Source organism: Mus musculus, chromosome 6 (genome assembly GCF_000001635.26).
Source record: "Mus musculus strain C57BL/6J chromosome 6, GRCm38.p6 C57BL/6J".
NCBI classification, from domain to species: Eukaryota; Metazoa; Chordata; class Mammalia; order Rodentia; family Muridae; genus Mus; species Mus musculus.
In genome coordinates, this window is record NC_000072.6 from 31237454 (window position 1) to 31252878 (window position 15425).

At 44.2% G+C, this 15425-nt stretch overlaps 2 long non-coding RNA genes across 7 annotated transcripts in view; one reads left to right on the top strand and one right to left on the bottom strand.

Annotated features, from left to right (window-relative positions):
• 2210408F21Rik (RIKEN cDNA 2210408F21 gene) overlaps window positions 1–15425 on the top strand; it is a 117045-nt gene that overhangs the window by 17103 nt on the left and 84517 nt on the right. The window contains exon 2 of one of the 6 annotated variants that reach the window (NR_040257.1): window positions 6652–6905. The exons of the other annotated variants lie outside the window; for them this stretch is intronic. This is a non-coding gene — a long non-coding RNA (RIKEN cDNA 2210408F21 gene). The remainder of the gene's footprint in view (window positions 1–6651; window positions 6906–15425) is intronic. 6 annotated transcript variants of the gene reach the window in all.
• Gm38782 lies at window positions 3125–5955 on the bottom strand. The gene is made up of 2 exons (XR_868934.2): window positions 5876–5955; window positions 3125–3464 (listed from the first exon to the last, which is right to left on the bottom strand). It is a non-coding gene; the product is annotated as a predicted gene, 38782 (long non-coding RNA).

The following is a 15425-nucleotide window of genomic DNA, read 5'->3' on the forward strand; positions in this document are numbered from 1 at the left end:
GTGTTTTGGAAAGGTCAACATGGAGCATGAGGGGACATTATCTCAGATGGGGTCAGATAGTGGCATGCCCTCAGCAGGACATTTTGAACTATTCCCAGCACACTGGAGTTTGTGTCACTGTGCCCTGCCACGGAACATAATCAACTGGGTGATTGACTTAGCGCCTTGCTGCTCCAGGGTCCAACTTGCTTAGCTTTGACCCCATGGAAAGGCTTCTCTGGGGAAGTCGTTAGAGCTTTGGAAACACAAAACAGAAAAAGACATTGCAGAGTGGTCAAGTGAAATTCTGGTCAGTACGTGCCTATGGCAGTCAGAGTGGTCTAAAGGTCGGCAGGAGCCAGAAACAGCATCAGAATAAAGGACTGGTTTGGAACATTTGTTGTCTAGTCCATCTTTGGAACCTAGGATAGGAGAGGAAAACAGACGTTTTGACCTTGATCATGGAAAAACTTGTTCCAGCCACAAACAATCAGACCTTTAGAAGCCATGATGTACCCAAGTGATTCATTCGTAAGCAACATGACCTTCTGGGGAGAGGACCACATCTTTTCTGCCTTCAATTCCAGTGTCTGCATCTGCAACATTAATGGAAACAAACACATCTCTGAATGGCAGAGCACTTCATTTTCTATTGCAGACAATGATCCGGATGTAAGGATACAGCCTTAGTCATCCTTTTAAGTGTGCCCCATCCCACTCCAGCTGCCTCTTCCTTGCCGCCCCTTGGAGCTCTCTTTCCACCTTCTTGCCCAGTGGATACAGCCAGCCAGTCAGTGAAGAGCATCCCTTAATAAAGGATTCAAGTATGGACACGTGACCTAAGTTCCTCGACCAAAGAGAAGGTCAGGACTTGAGCTAAGATGGCTGACTGGATTGGGATGCTCTCCTGGAATTGAACGCAGCAGTATGAAACTGAGAGTTTGTTGGCAAGGTTGTGAGACCATGAGGGAAAGACTGCAGAATGGAACTGTCCCCTGGACCTAAAATGACAGGGGAGTTATCAGGTCCTGTCCATACCTTCCCTGGTAGAATGTGTGGTTTACATGTATAAAGTGGTGGCTTCAATACACAGTGCTTGTTAACCAACCAGTCAGTCAATAAGTAGTAAGAGCCAGGTGCTTTGTGCCTCTTAATGCATCAGCACGAACCTTAAACTGATATAACTGCACGGATGAAGCCCCAGAGAAATGACTAGGCTCATTCTCTAGAGTGAGTATAAAGAAGTATATGAATTCTAGGGTGCAATGGAGCATCGTGTGTTTAAAACCTTACTTAGCATATACAGTAAGACACAGTGGCCCAAACCTGTAATCCTAGCACCTGGGGAACTGAGGCCAGATGATCATAAGTTCAAGGCCAGCCTGAGTTACACAGCTAGACCCTACCTGGGGGTTAAAAAAAAGAAGACCCAATAACAGCAACAATGAGAACCCTCTTAATATATGTGAACCATTTAATGGTTAACATGGGATTTTCATTTCTCAAGCCTTTCTCCAAAGAAAATAATCAGACATGCTCATAAAATTTAACGTGGAATATTTGGTGATGCATTCTCTATAATATTTGGAAATAACCTAAGCATCTAGAAGGAGCCATTGTATGAATTGTGAGAGACTCTGTGACAGAATGTAGGCACAAAATAGGAAGCAGCTTTCAGAAGGTGTCATGACATCACAAAATGTTGTTTGGTTGCATCAAAGCATCTATCTATCTATCTATCTATCTATCTATCTATCAGTCTATCAATCAGCAGGGTCTTTCTATGTAGTTCTGACGGTCCTGGAACTCACTATATAGACCAGTCTGGCCTTGAACTTATAGAGATCCACTTGCCTCCTCCCAAGTGTTGTGTGACACCAGTCTAGCCTGGCTTGGTTACTTATTTTTAAAAGTGTTTTCTCAAGGGGAGCTAGAGGGGGAGAACAGACTGCAGAGTTATACAGTACAATATATGTAGAGAGATAATACCTTGGTAGTGGAAATGAGTTCATTTTCTTCGTGATTTCTGTACATTCTAAACTGCCTTGGTATTTTAGATCTACATGCAAGCTCTTATAATGAAAGAAAGAAAAAGATTCATGAAAAAGAAACTTACTATGAAATGGGAACCCATGATGAATGAAGGGTAAATTTAAATGAGATTTAAATTTCAATTTAAATGAAAGATTAGAATTTAAATGAAACTCAAAGCTTCTGATCCATACATGCTACAAAAAGAGTTTCCAGCTATGGGCGTGCTGTTCAGAATTGCTTAGGAGGGAAGTGCCACGTGCCTGGGATTACGCAACTTTGCTGAAAGAAAGAAAGAAAGAAAGAAAGAAAGAAAGAAAGAAAGAAAGGAAGGAAGGAAGGAAGGAAGAAAGAAAGAAAGAAAGAAAGAAAGAAAGAAAGAAAGAAAGAAGGGAGGGAGGGAGGGAGAGAGAGAGAAAGAGAGAGAGAAAGAAAGAAAGAAAGAAAGAAAGAAAGAAAGAAAGAAAGAAAGAGAGTAAGAAAGAAATTCCTGGTTTTTATGGTTTTTTTTTTTCATTTGTTTTTAGTCAGAGTCGTGTCACTTAGCCCAGGCTGGCCTCAGACTTGAGATACTTCTGTCTCTCAATTCTCAATCACTAACTTTGCAGGCATGTTCCATCAGGTCCTGCCAACTTTGCCCATCATTTAAAAAAAAAATAGTGAATTCCAGACCCCACTGACTGATAAGCTAACCACTTAGGAAAAGAAAGGCGGCATCTACATGAGCCAGCAGGGGGTTCATTGAAGTTAAGTGCTTGTAAAGAACGCTGATTTCCTCATCCCACGTGCCTCAACCCTAACCTCAAAGTCCTCCGCCAGACCTCCGTGGTGGGTAGTACAGTGTTCCCCTAGGGCGGAAGCTGGAAGCCTTAGATGTCAAGTGCTTGGCACGTGATCTTTCCTCCACTCACCTCCGGTCCCTCCATTCCCTCCTTCCCTTCCTCCTCTCTCCCCCCTCTCTCCCGCTCAGTAGTTGAGGTTACTAGGTGGGAAGAGCTGAGGCTTATGTGTCATACCAGGCATTGTAGAGAGATTTTAAATGGGATCTTAATAGATAGTATGGTACGGTATTATGCCATAGCATTAGATGAAATGATTACACACAAAAATTGCAGAATAATAAAACCTGGTTTACTGGGAGGTTTCGAATTGGTTATGATAACAATTGCGCTTACCGTACGCATTGCGCTTACCGTACGCCAAGTTCTATGCTATAATGCTTTCCATCCGTTATGTTCCCCAGTGCGGGGAGAAGTAGCTGTTATCCCCATTTTACAGGTGATAAAACCAAAGCTGGGAGTGGCATGTGCCCGTGCTCCTCGTTATGTATTAGTAAGCATGGGAGTTGAGACGGAGTCACAGACAATCTGAGCGTGGAACCCGTAGTGGAATCTTACATCAGTATTTCTTCATTTGGTCTATGGCTCCAGTAATGGCTCAATTCATTTCTTTTACTAAAAGAAAGGTTTATTTATCTGAGAAACAACTCAAAATGGCACAAGAGATGGGAAGAGAAAGAGAGCAATAAACCCAGAGTACTGATCATTTCCACACAGAACCACCCTGCTCTGTTAGCACTTCAGAACTGCTCTATAGTATAGACAAGTAGACAAGATAGGATATCTCCCTCACCACCACCCCACTCCTCCTGCCCCACCCCCACCTCCTGCTCTCAGATGACTTGGGATCAAAAAAAAAAAAAAAAAAAAAAAAAAAAAAAAAAAACCAAAAACCAAAAACAAAAAACCACTGTGCTACTTAACATAGCCAAAATACAAATGTAGACTCCCAAACCCTTGTTGCTTTAACTACTAGCTAAATAAATGTTTGGTAGTAGTTTATTTAAATACAAGATTTCGGGGGTGGGGAGTAAATGTTAAATGTGTAAGTGTAAGATCTGGTTGGTTTGTCAACACATATAGTGCAGATAGATCTGTTGCTGGGTTTGATGGTGCACAAATGTAGACTCCCAAACCCTTGTTGCTTTAACTACTAGCTAAATAAATGTTTGGTAGTAGTTTATTTAAATACAAGATTTCGGGGGTGGGGAGTAAATGTTAAATGTGTAAGTGTAAGATCTGGTTGGTTTGTCAACACATATAGTGCAGATAGATCTGTTGCTGGGTTTGATGGTGCACGCCGAGACAGGAAGACTTGGGTGGAGGCTGGCATGGGCAACAGGGTGAAATGTTGGCTCAAACATAAACCGGACCTCAAGATATGAGTTGCCTATGTGGCACCACAAGCCAGCAGTGGCTGTCAGAACATCCCTGTCGGTTTTCGTTACTATGACAAGAAAAACTATGTTCTGGACAGAGGAGATACCCGCTTAGGTGTGGACACTGCTTATACCAGCTGTGGACAGTTGCACCAGAGTGCCAAGCTTTCAAAACTCCTTTGACACATAAGGCTATGAATATCTAGAGGGAAACAGCCAGCAGGCAAACATATATATTAAACTGGATTATTTCATAGAAGTAGAGTAACTGGGAGAACCTGGTTTTGGGGGGGGGGAGCTAAAAACCCTCAGCTAGAGAGAACAGTGCTATATGGAAGAATTTTTTTATAATGCAAATGGGGTGAAAGGAGAGACATCTGTCTTTGGAAAAAGGCAGATGTGAGATGGCAAATGAAAACCCAAAATATTATTGCACTTTGCATATTGTTTAGGGGACATAAGTGCTAAGCCTGAGTAGCGGGCACTCAAGAAATATACTGAACTGGCTTGCAAAAACTCAAGGTTGTCTCGGGACCAGAGGCTAGGCTCCTGTCTTTACAAACGTGGCCGGCTCCTGGATTTGAAGCTTGTGAAACCTCCAGATTCTGGGGTTACAGCACACACAGCTGCCATGCCTGCTTATGCATGTTACAGCTCTCCATCACTGAAGCTATGTATCTCCAGCCCCTCATCCTGAGGTCTAATGACAAAGCCTACTGCACTCCTCATCCTGCCCCAGGGAGGGCTGTTGACCCCACCCCAAGGAAGGTCACTTACTGTAGACCCCATTGGTCCCTTTCCCATCCATCTCTCTAAGAGCTCCTTTTCAGACTCCTCTTTTGGCTCTTTCTTTAACCACTGGCTGCATCCTTTTCTTCAGGGTTCTGACTCATTTGTGCGACATCTCCAGGCTATCTCACAGGCTATGTGACACACCTGATCTCTTACATTCCTGCAGTTCTCTGCCCTTGTTTTCAGATTTCTTCCTTCACCGCTGCCGGCATCATGCAGTCCCTCCAAGTTCCATGTGCTACTAGTGGTACTTGGCACTTGCTCCCCTTCCCAAGTTTAGCTTTTTTAAAAAAAATGTATTTATTTTTATTTTATATGCATTGGTGTCTTGCTTGCATGTATGTCTGTGTGAGGGTGCCAGATCTTGGAGTTACAGACAGTGTGAGCTGCCTTGTGGGTGCTGGGAATTGAGCCAGGGTCCTCTGGAAGGGCAGTCGGTGCTCTTAACCCCTGAGCCATCATCTCTCCAGCCCCAGGTTGAGCTTTGTTAATGTTGTTGACGGCCAGCACGGGCTCCCTTACAGTCAAACCTCTGTCTGATCAGTGTATGTGCCCTGGGTGCTGCTTCTGGATCTCCTTTGGCTCTGTGGCCCCATGGCCCCCCTCTGCTGCTGTGGCCATTCAGACTCTAGTTCCTTCCATCCTGGCCTCTAGTTGGCTTTCCTGGTTCCCCCTTCTCCTAACTCTGGCTCTCCCTTCACTTCCTCACAGGGTTTTCAATATGGACAATCACTGTTCTGTATTCAGGAACTCTTGATACTTTCTTACTGTCCTCAGTGTAAATGAAAGTTTCTTAGCTATGAATCAAATTTCTTCCCAGCATAGGCACAGACTACCCCACCTCTGCTCACTCACCCACATCAGCCTTCCTCCTCCTGCATAGACACTGTTCTTGTTCATATTCCTTTGTGCTTTTCCTTGTCTTGTTCCCTTGACCAAAAAAAAAAAAAAATGTTTTGGAAGATCCAACCTGCCCCGCTCAGTGTCCCACCCAAACTTTGGTTGACCAGGAGAAAAAGCCTTCTTTGGCTTCCAGGCAGTGAGTTCAGGTAATGGCATGTTCTGAGCTATTGTGCAGCTATTGGTTTCTTTGATTATATACTTTTTTCATAGGTAGGATCAGACCCATGCTTCAATACTAGGTGAGAGCTTTGCCACTTAGGCAACATCTCCAACCCCTGATATTTATTTAAAGCAATATCACCAGGTATGGTGACTCATGAATATAATTTCTAGAGGCTGATACAGGAGAATTTCCATAAGTTTGAGGCTTGCCAGTGCTACATAGTGAGTTACAAGCTGGCTTTGGCTATAGAGTGAGTGAGGCCTTTTCTCAAAAAAGGAAACCAAGATGAGGACAGGGGGAGAGAAGAAGAAGAGGAAGAAGAGGAAGAGATGGAAGAGAGAGGGACAAAGTAACTTAGAGTAAGATCTTATGGCAAAAGGAAGGAAGGAAGGAAGAGAAAGAGAGAGAAACAGAACCAAGGAAGGAACCACAATGTCTTGTCTCAAAAATAAAGAAAACTAAAAGAGAGAAAGAGGAAGGACAGAAGGAAGGGAGGAAGGGAGGGAGGGAGGGAGGGAGGGAAAAAAGAAGCAAACATGCAGTGAACCATGTGGCCGTTGTACAGGGACCAGCCCAACATGGCTTCCAACACAGAGACCAGAAGGACCCAATAAGAGACCGAAGACACGACTGATAATACAGAAAGGAGGGTGATGCTGTGTGCAAGGCAGATACAAGATGGTTTTTCCATAAGAGGAAGTGATCATGGCAACCATGACCTTCTCTGACCTTCTCTCTTCCAAGAGGCTGTTGGGAAGGTGGGATGACCTAGGATTGACCTTGGACTTGACATCACAGAAGCCATTTCAACCTTCACAGGTACAGTGCTCTGTAATCATCTTTGTGGTGTGTGTTTAGCAGAGTGATGGGGACAGACAGAGAGTGCATTTGGTTGGCTTTAAGAGAGAAAACAAATGCTTCCTAAATGACTGAAGGTTGGGCAAAGGAAAGGCTGCTTTATAAGTTGGTCAGGTGCTGATACATCAGTGAAGTACTTTGAGACAAGGATGTGACTCAACATGGAAACCTTTCCTTGAATAATAATGGAATCTGGAGTTGGAGCTCAGGGCCTTAGCTCCTGAAGGCTCTGTATGACTTCTTTGCTGACTATACCCTTTTCTCCCCTGGCCAGTTCATGTAGGCATTCTCCTGTATGGCTGCTTAGGGAAGAGCTATCATAACAAGTATACAGCATCGGGTTTTCAGAAACCATTTCTAATCCTTCTTGCCAGTATGTGGGGTTGCTGGTAAGGCCTACCAGACTGGCCCCATCCTTTTGGGGACAGGGCATCACTAAGTATGAATCTTCCCAAAGAGGTGAACAGGAGCCTGACTTATGCAACTGAGTGTATTTGAACGTGCTAGACTTTGAAACATTTCAATGTAAAAGAATTAATTTAATAATGGGGTGGTGTTAAGCCACCACCTAGATTTGATAAATGGTGAGATTCAGCTTAATGGCTATTCCCTAGATTTTGGCTGTTAGGAAATCGGGAGAACACAAACCTAGAAGAGCCTGGATTGAAGAACACTTCAATTTTCTTCAATTCAGATTTTCTTTTTTCCTTTTTTTGTATGATATCCCATATGTAGTCTAAGTACCCAGAGGGACCATGGTACAGATTTAGAATATGTTCTAGGTAGACATCTGTGAATTAGACATTTCCCTTTATAGAATCATTTGTGGGTTTGTCTAGGGTCTGTGCAGTGACCAGCTGCAGAAACTCTTGATACACAATCTCTCTAGTTCTCCAGCTGCATTTGTTGTCTGTCTTTACACATCATGTTCCCTGTACTAGGAACAACCTCTGCCTCTTTCTAGAATGATCAGCTCTGAGAGAAGCCTAGCTTTACCCACTCTGCCTGCCAGAGCTCCAGTCTGTGCCCCCGAAACCACGGTTCCAGTTCCATTCCCAGCGCAGTTGTAGAATATTCCCGCACACTCAATGGCTTATATGTGTTTTGAAGTTTATGATCTTATACCCGTTTTTATCCTTTGCCCTTAGAATAGTGTTTATATGCTTCGAGCAATCAAGTTTGTTGAGTGAATACATGGATGCTCAAGAGTGTGACAGAATAAGTGTGCAAGTGAGTGAGAACGTGAAAGAGTGTGACAGAATAAGTGTGTAAGTGAGTGAGAATGTGAAAGAGTGTGACATAATAAGTGTGCAAGTGAGTGAGAGCGTGAAAGAGTGTGAAATTAGTACCTCCCAAATGAAAACTAATAATATTAGGTAACACCAGATGGAATGGTGCCTCAGATCTGAGGAACCCAGAAGTACTTTGGTCTACGTTATTTAAGCAATGTGTTTTTCACTTTAGAATTTAAGAATGAAATGAGCTTCGCTAAACATGCTGATTTAAGGCAATGAAAACAGGAAGAGTGAAGCAGCCAGGACCCCTTTGAAAGGAAGTGCCATTGAACCAGTCCTGTCGGTTACCCCCTTTCCCCACCGGGTTTCCTTCACCCCCAGTCTGTAAAACGCTAATAGCCCCTGTTAGTGTTTACATTATAAAAGCATTGTCGGGGTGCTTTAGAGAGTCTAGATGGCTATAGTGTCTTCTTGGAAGATAAGCATTATACACAAATGAGGTATTATTATTTAGTTTTCCCTTTTCAGGCCTATTAAATGAGAATTAGATGAAAACTCTGCTGTAAGCAATAGCCAGCAGGTAAATGATTATTGACTCGAGTAAAATGAGATTAAAAAAGAAAATCTCTAGCTGTAACTGAGCAGCGCAGCCTGTCTGTGCACTGGCTGGTGGGTGTACTGTTTGATGGATGTTTCTCTCTTGTCTGCACTCTGATCAGGAACTGAGGACAGGGAAGCCCTTTGGTTCAGGCCTCCCGTGTGTCAGAGAACCCTAGATCACCTGGAAGAATTATGCTTTGGAAGTAACGTTCCCACTAGTGAAGTTATTTAGCTAGTTTTCTTGTAGATTTTGGTCCTCAGTGAACTATTAACCCTGCTTCTCCTTTGGGAACTTGGGGAGACTAGCTGATCCTTGTGGGGGTCTCTGGCTGCTAGTACTGGTACCTGTGTGCATGGGGAATCAGTTCCAGACCACAGCTTTCCTGTGGCCTTAGAATTCAGGATCCTGGTAGCAGGAGAGGGGCTTATGGAAATTCTGCTTGTGGATTATGAATGTCAGAGACTTTGCTTGATACTGTCGAGGGCGGGTCGGTGAGAAGAGACACCTACTGTGCAAGCCTGCTGGCCTGAGTCCGGTTCCTGGGACCTCCCTGGGACTCAGGTGGAAGTAGAAAAGAGACCTCATATCATGGAAGCCCGAGAAAGCAAACAGCCAGAGAAGATGCAGAGTGACTGAGCTGGTGGAGAAGTACACATCTGTGTAGCACGCTGCGTGGCCTCAGCGTGTGTGTGTGTGTGTTTGTGTGTGTATGCAAGCTTGTACACATGTGTGAGAGAGAGACAGAGAGAGAGACAGAGAGACAGAGTCAGAGAGAGATAGACAGAGAGAAAATGAATGAATGAATGAATGAATGAATGAATCTTTGGTTCCTCCTCTTGCAATGCTTCCTACCTGACTGCCTTTGCCAAACCCTCCCTTGTGTCCATCCCTTTGGACTTGTCTCACCTTCACTCCCCAGGACCAACCTTCAGTAGAGCTTGCTGTTGTGGTCATCTGTTTTCCACCTGACCCATTTATCCTGGCTTCTGGATTTTGCTTTCAGAGAGGCTCCCCACTTGCATAGCTGCCTGGCCAGCTGTGGGGCCAGCTGCCTGTTCCAGATTCCAAGGTGACCAAAGCTCTCCTCCTCCTCTGACTGCCCCCATGACATTAGCAATGAAGATAAGGGAGAGAAAGTGAGGGTAGGAAGTGGGTCTGGACAGGCAGTGGTGGTGCACGGCTTTAAGCCCAGCACTTCGGAGGCAGAGGCAGGCGGATTTCTGAGTTCGAGGCCAGCCTGGTCTACAGAGCAAGTTCCAGGACAGCCAAGGCTACACAGAGAAACCTGGTCTCGAAAAACCAAAAAAAAAAAAAAAAAAAAAAAGGAGTGGGTCTGTTCCCCTTGAGATCTTTTCAGTGATGGGCTGTGCAGTAACTCAGACTTGCCTTCAGCCATCACAGTGGGCCTTGGTCTAGCAGGGCTGTGTGGACCTTTGAAGCCCAGGAGGGGAAGATACAAGGCAGGTTCGGTTTCAGCTTTAGCCAATCCAGCGCTAGTTGGTAAACTACTTTTCCATCTTCTAGCTATGTTTCCCCCAAACCTTGTTGTCAATCAGCTGCACTGTGGTCAAGGAGGTAGGGACCCCTTTAAGATCTTCTGTATAGTTTCTACACTCATAGGAAGGAAGTCTAAGGACATGCTATGTCTTCTTCCACCTTCAGAGCAAACTGTTTAAAATGGTTGGCTGTGCACATTGGTTCTGTTTACATCTCAGTTCACAGGGAGCCGATGCCCAACTGGTCATGAATCCCTAGTGCAGCTGTGGACTCCTTGGTCTTTTATCTTTGATATGTAAGCAGTGTTTGCCTTTATTGACCCCAACCTACTTGTAATGTGTGTTACCTTCGACATCTCTCACCCTGACTCTATGGATGCGCCTTCATATTGTTTTAGGAGATTCTTTCTCTGGCCAGGCTTTGATATTCCTCTAGGGTTTTCAACAAATCTTTTTCTTTTTCCTAACACACCTTCCCAGACTCTCATTCACCACTCTGAATCCATTTCTGCTGTGTTATGTTAGTTTGCTTCTCTGTGACTATGATAACACACTGACAAGAGTAACTTGGGGAGGAAGGGTTTATTTCCTCTTACAAATCACAGTCCATCATCAAAGGAAGCCAAGGAACAGGGAGGCAAGATCTGAAGAAGAGACCACAGAGAAATTCTGCTTGCTGGGTTGCTTCCTCTGGCTTACTGAGCTGCCTCTTGTATATAGTAAAGGCCCATCTGCCTAAGGAAAGCACTGCCCATTGTGGACTGGACCCTGCTTCATCAATTAGCAATCAAGGAACTGACCTGACGATGTGCCCAAGGGCCAATTCGACGGAAGTCATTCTTCAGTTAAGATTCCCTTTTCTGCATGCAGTACGACTAAGTGTTTTGTCAAGTTACAAAAATTAACCAGCAAAGTTGTGTTGATGATTTCTAAAGCGATTTCATCCTGCTTCTAGATCCAGCTGCCTACCTCTCTGCTCGAACGTGGCCAAGGCTTAAATGTGTCTCTGCCTCCCCTGCAGCTTCTCCATCTCGTCTTCATATTTTTTGTTGTGTTAATGAATGACATCTGATCCACCCTGCATATATCCCAAATCAATCCCCAGTCTTGGCATCAGCCTTGGTGAAAGGCCACACTTTCAGTAGATTCTGTGTCCCCTAGCAGATGCTGTGTAAGCTTCTGTTTCATTTGGGCCTCTTTGCTCCGCCAGCCTCACCTCTCACTGATCTGGATGGTGTTCTCTGTCTTGGTTACATGGAAGAACTTCGAGATGCAGACACTCAGCCTGCAACCATTACCATGACTTCCCCAGGGTGTACCTTCCATGCTCCCTACCTGAAAAATACTTCCCACCGCCATGGATAGGACTGACTCCTGCACATCACAAACTGCCCACTCCTCTTCATAAAGTCCTGACAATCACCTCTGCCTTTACTGCTTTTATCTTGCCCTTTCCTGAAGGACTATATTTAGTGTATCTACCTTTATATTCTTAGTAGCAAAGAAAGTATTTGGTAAAAACTAGTTCGTCAAGAAAGAAAGAAAGAATGAATGAATGAATGAATGAATGAATGGCTGTAAATAGCAGAAGTGGGCTGGGAAGATTGCTGAGTTAGGAAAGTGCTTGCTCTGCCAGTATAAGAACTGGACTTTTATTCCCAATCCCCATATGGAAAGCTAAGGGCAGCAGTGGGCTCCTGTAATCCCACCACAGTCGAGGCAGAGATAAGAGGATCCCTGGGGCTTGGTGGTGCCGCGACGACATAGATGATAATGATGATGACAGCAATTACGGAAGAAGCTTGATGTCAACCTCTGGTCTCCATGCACATGTGCATGTGCACCTACCACATATCCACAAAGACAGGCAGGAACATGTAAAGAAATGCACACACATACACACAAACACACACAAAATGAGAAGGAGGAGGAGGAAAAAGAAATATCATGGGGTATTATTGTGAGAATATATAACAAAAGTTCTCATCAAAAGAATACAATTAGTATTTTACAACGCAAAAATATATGAAATCCCATTCACATCAAAAGTTACTTCCAAGTTGTCCCCTGTGGTCTTCTTTTCCAAAGCTCATTGCCCAGACTTTGAGCCATTTTCTGGGCTCACCCTAATATCCACCCCTTGACTCTCTGTAAGTGACTGAACTCGTGACTGGCTCCGTGTTGAGAACGTGGGGGATCAGAATAAGGTGAGTTGTTGCCTCAAAGCTTGTCTCTATCATTTCGTTTGTAACCATTCACTGCATGTCTTGAGCAAAACTCTGAAAATTCTCTCAAGTGACCGCACCAGCAGGTGTGTCTGGCCTCCCGGTGACTTGACTTGTTCCTACACTGTTTGTGTAGTCTACGAGTGCCAGGAAGCAGGAGCCTTTCTTGGGAGGCCAATTTTCCTTTTTTTGTTTCAAGACAAATTAAATTCTTCATCTTCGCTATATTGACTTCTTTAAAAATGTGATTTCTCATAGAGAAAAAGAATTTTGAGGAATCAGAAAGACTCGCTGCTCATGGTGGGGCACTTCTTGGGCCAAATGTGTGCCAAAAATTAGGGACAGGAGTAGTGTTGTCACAGACAGCTGTGCACCAGACATCTGGTTCCCATACAGCCCCTCCTACATCCCCAATTCCAAGCTTCCCCAGCCCCGTACTTGCTGCGACCAAATACCTGAGGAAAAGTCGAGGAAGGGAAGTTAGGGTACAAGCCATCATGGCAGGGAAGGCAAATCAGTAGTCGGACTGTGAAGCAGCTGGTCACATTATGTCCCCAGTCACCAGAGAGAGAGTGATGAAGGCCAGTGGGCAGCTACAGCTCCTTTTTATTCGGTTCAGGATCCCATTCCATGGAATGGTCCCATCTGAAGTCAAAATACATCTTCCATGTTCAGTTAACCTCTCTGGAAACACAGTCATAAGATGCAGCCCAGAGGCCTGTTTCCATGGTGATTCTAAATCCAATCAAGATGACTGAAGATTAACTGCCCTGCTGGCCTTCTAGAATGTACACTTCAGGGCGGGCAGAGAGCTTGTTTGGTTTAGTGCTACAGGCTCAGTACTTGAAACAGTATATGGAAGACACTCACCCAAAAATTTGTTGATTGAATGATGTTATTAAAGGTTCTTTGGGATTTTTTTTTGTTCTGTTTTTAAGGTGCTGAAATGTGCATGGGTCTCTGGGGCTCCAATACAGGTCTGGCCCATGTCCCTGTCCCACCCACCTTGACATTTTTATTGATGACTAAGATGATAACGTTGATGGCATGCTAAGCAGATTTCCAGATGACACACAAGTAGAGGGTTAGTAACTTAATGGATACAGTCAGAGTCCCCTCTACCCTAGTGCTGATGGGATGCAGTGGTGAGTCACCTGACAATATGAAGTTAATGGGTACAAATATCAAGTCCTCAAAGATCTCCGAATCCAATTAAACAGGTACAGAGTGGGCGCGAGATGACTTGCAAGCACACACACACGTCAGGAAGATTTAGAGCCTCCTGTGGCTTGTGAGTGGTGAGTCAACACCGTATGATGTCCCTTTCGAAAAAAATCAATCTCCTGTATTAATAGCAATAGAACATTGGAGAGTGGAGCTGGCTCTCCAGTGCTCACTGGGGAGCAGACCACATTCGCTCTGTTTTATGAATTCTGGGCTCAGACAGAGATATTGAGAGACAGGAGATTATCTAAGAAGAAAACAGAATGGTAAAGGTTCTGGTGAACACCATTATTCAGATACAGAGAGGATCAAAGGCCGTGATGAGTGTGTGTGTGTGTGTGTGTGTGTGTGTGTGTGTGTCACAAGCAGTTTAGATAGTTGTCTTCTAAATTCTGAACTTTAAGAGAAGATTAAATTTCTTCTGTGTCATTTTCTTCTGTGTCATCTAAATGTCTGACGGAGTGCCAGTTACTAGATGTAAGCAAGTGCATTTCAGTACCTTGGGGATTGATCACAAACTATATTCGCTTAGCCATCAAATAGACAACTGCAGGAAGGAACACATTCCTTGGCTTTGGTAGGTGCTCCATAAATTCTTTCTTATCTGAAAAGAAGAAAGAAACCACATAAGCCTTTGATGCATCTGAAATGGCATCGTAGTAGGTTCTACAGGAAGGAAAACACGTTCTTTCTGGGTGGTTCTCTGGTGGCAAGAGACAAACGTAATGATCCCTAGTAAAGGACTGGCGAATTGTTGCTCAATTATTTTGACAATAACCATTTAAGAAAGTACTTGTTGAGTATCTATTCTGGGTTAGGTGCAGCCACTATGTTGGGGATGTAGAGGTAGTTTGGAGAGAAAGCTGTTAGTATGGGGTGAGGGTGATGTAGAGATGGACAGACAGGTAAGTAGATCCTCAAGGTACTGTAACAGGTGCTTTGTGGGTAGTGGCAGAGGCAGTGGTGGTGTGCCTGTGTGTTCTTGACAGCATTGACATTTAACAAAGAAGAAGACCGAGGCACGAGCTTGAGATAAATTGCTTAGAGTAACATAGCTTCAAGGTGGAAAACTGGGGTTCGTGTCTGTGCGATGGACATTAGCAGATGTGCTTCTTGCTACACTGAGTTATCTTCACTAACACATCCCACCACCACCACCACCACCACCACCACCACCACCACCACCACCACCAAGAGCTAGAGCCCACACAACTGGACTCTGAGTCCAAGTTGCTTTCTTTCACATAACCCTGTTCCTTGGCAGATGTTGCATCCATATGGGAAGAAATGGTCACATAGGTACAAAAGTGGTTATGTAGATCTTGTATCCCAGGTGATTGGGGGAACCTCATGGTGAAAGCTATGATGTGCTTTGACATGGTCACCAACATGGTTTAGACCTGTGGTTCTCAATCTTTCTCATTCTGCAACCCTTTAATATGGTTCCACATGTTGTGATGACCCCCCCAATCATGTAATTATTTTCATTATTACTACGTAAGTGTAATTTGTCTACTGTTATGAATTATAATGTAAATATGTAATATACAAGGTATCTTATATTTTACCCCTGTGAAAGGGTCATTCAACTTCCCAGAGGGGTCAAGACCCAGGTTGAGAACCACTGGTTTAGACTTTCTGTGCTTTAGGGGTGCGGGACTTTTAACAGCAGTGAAAAACAGTTTATCCATGGAGCTGGA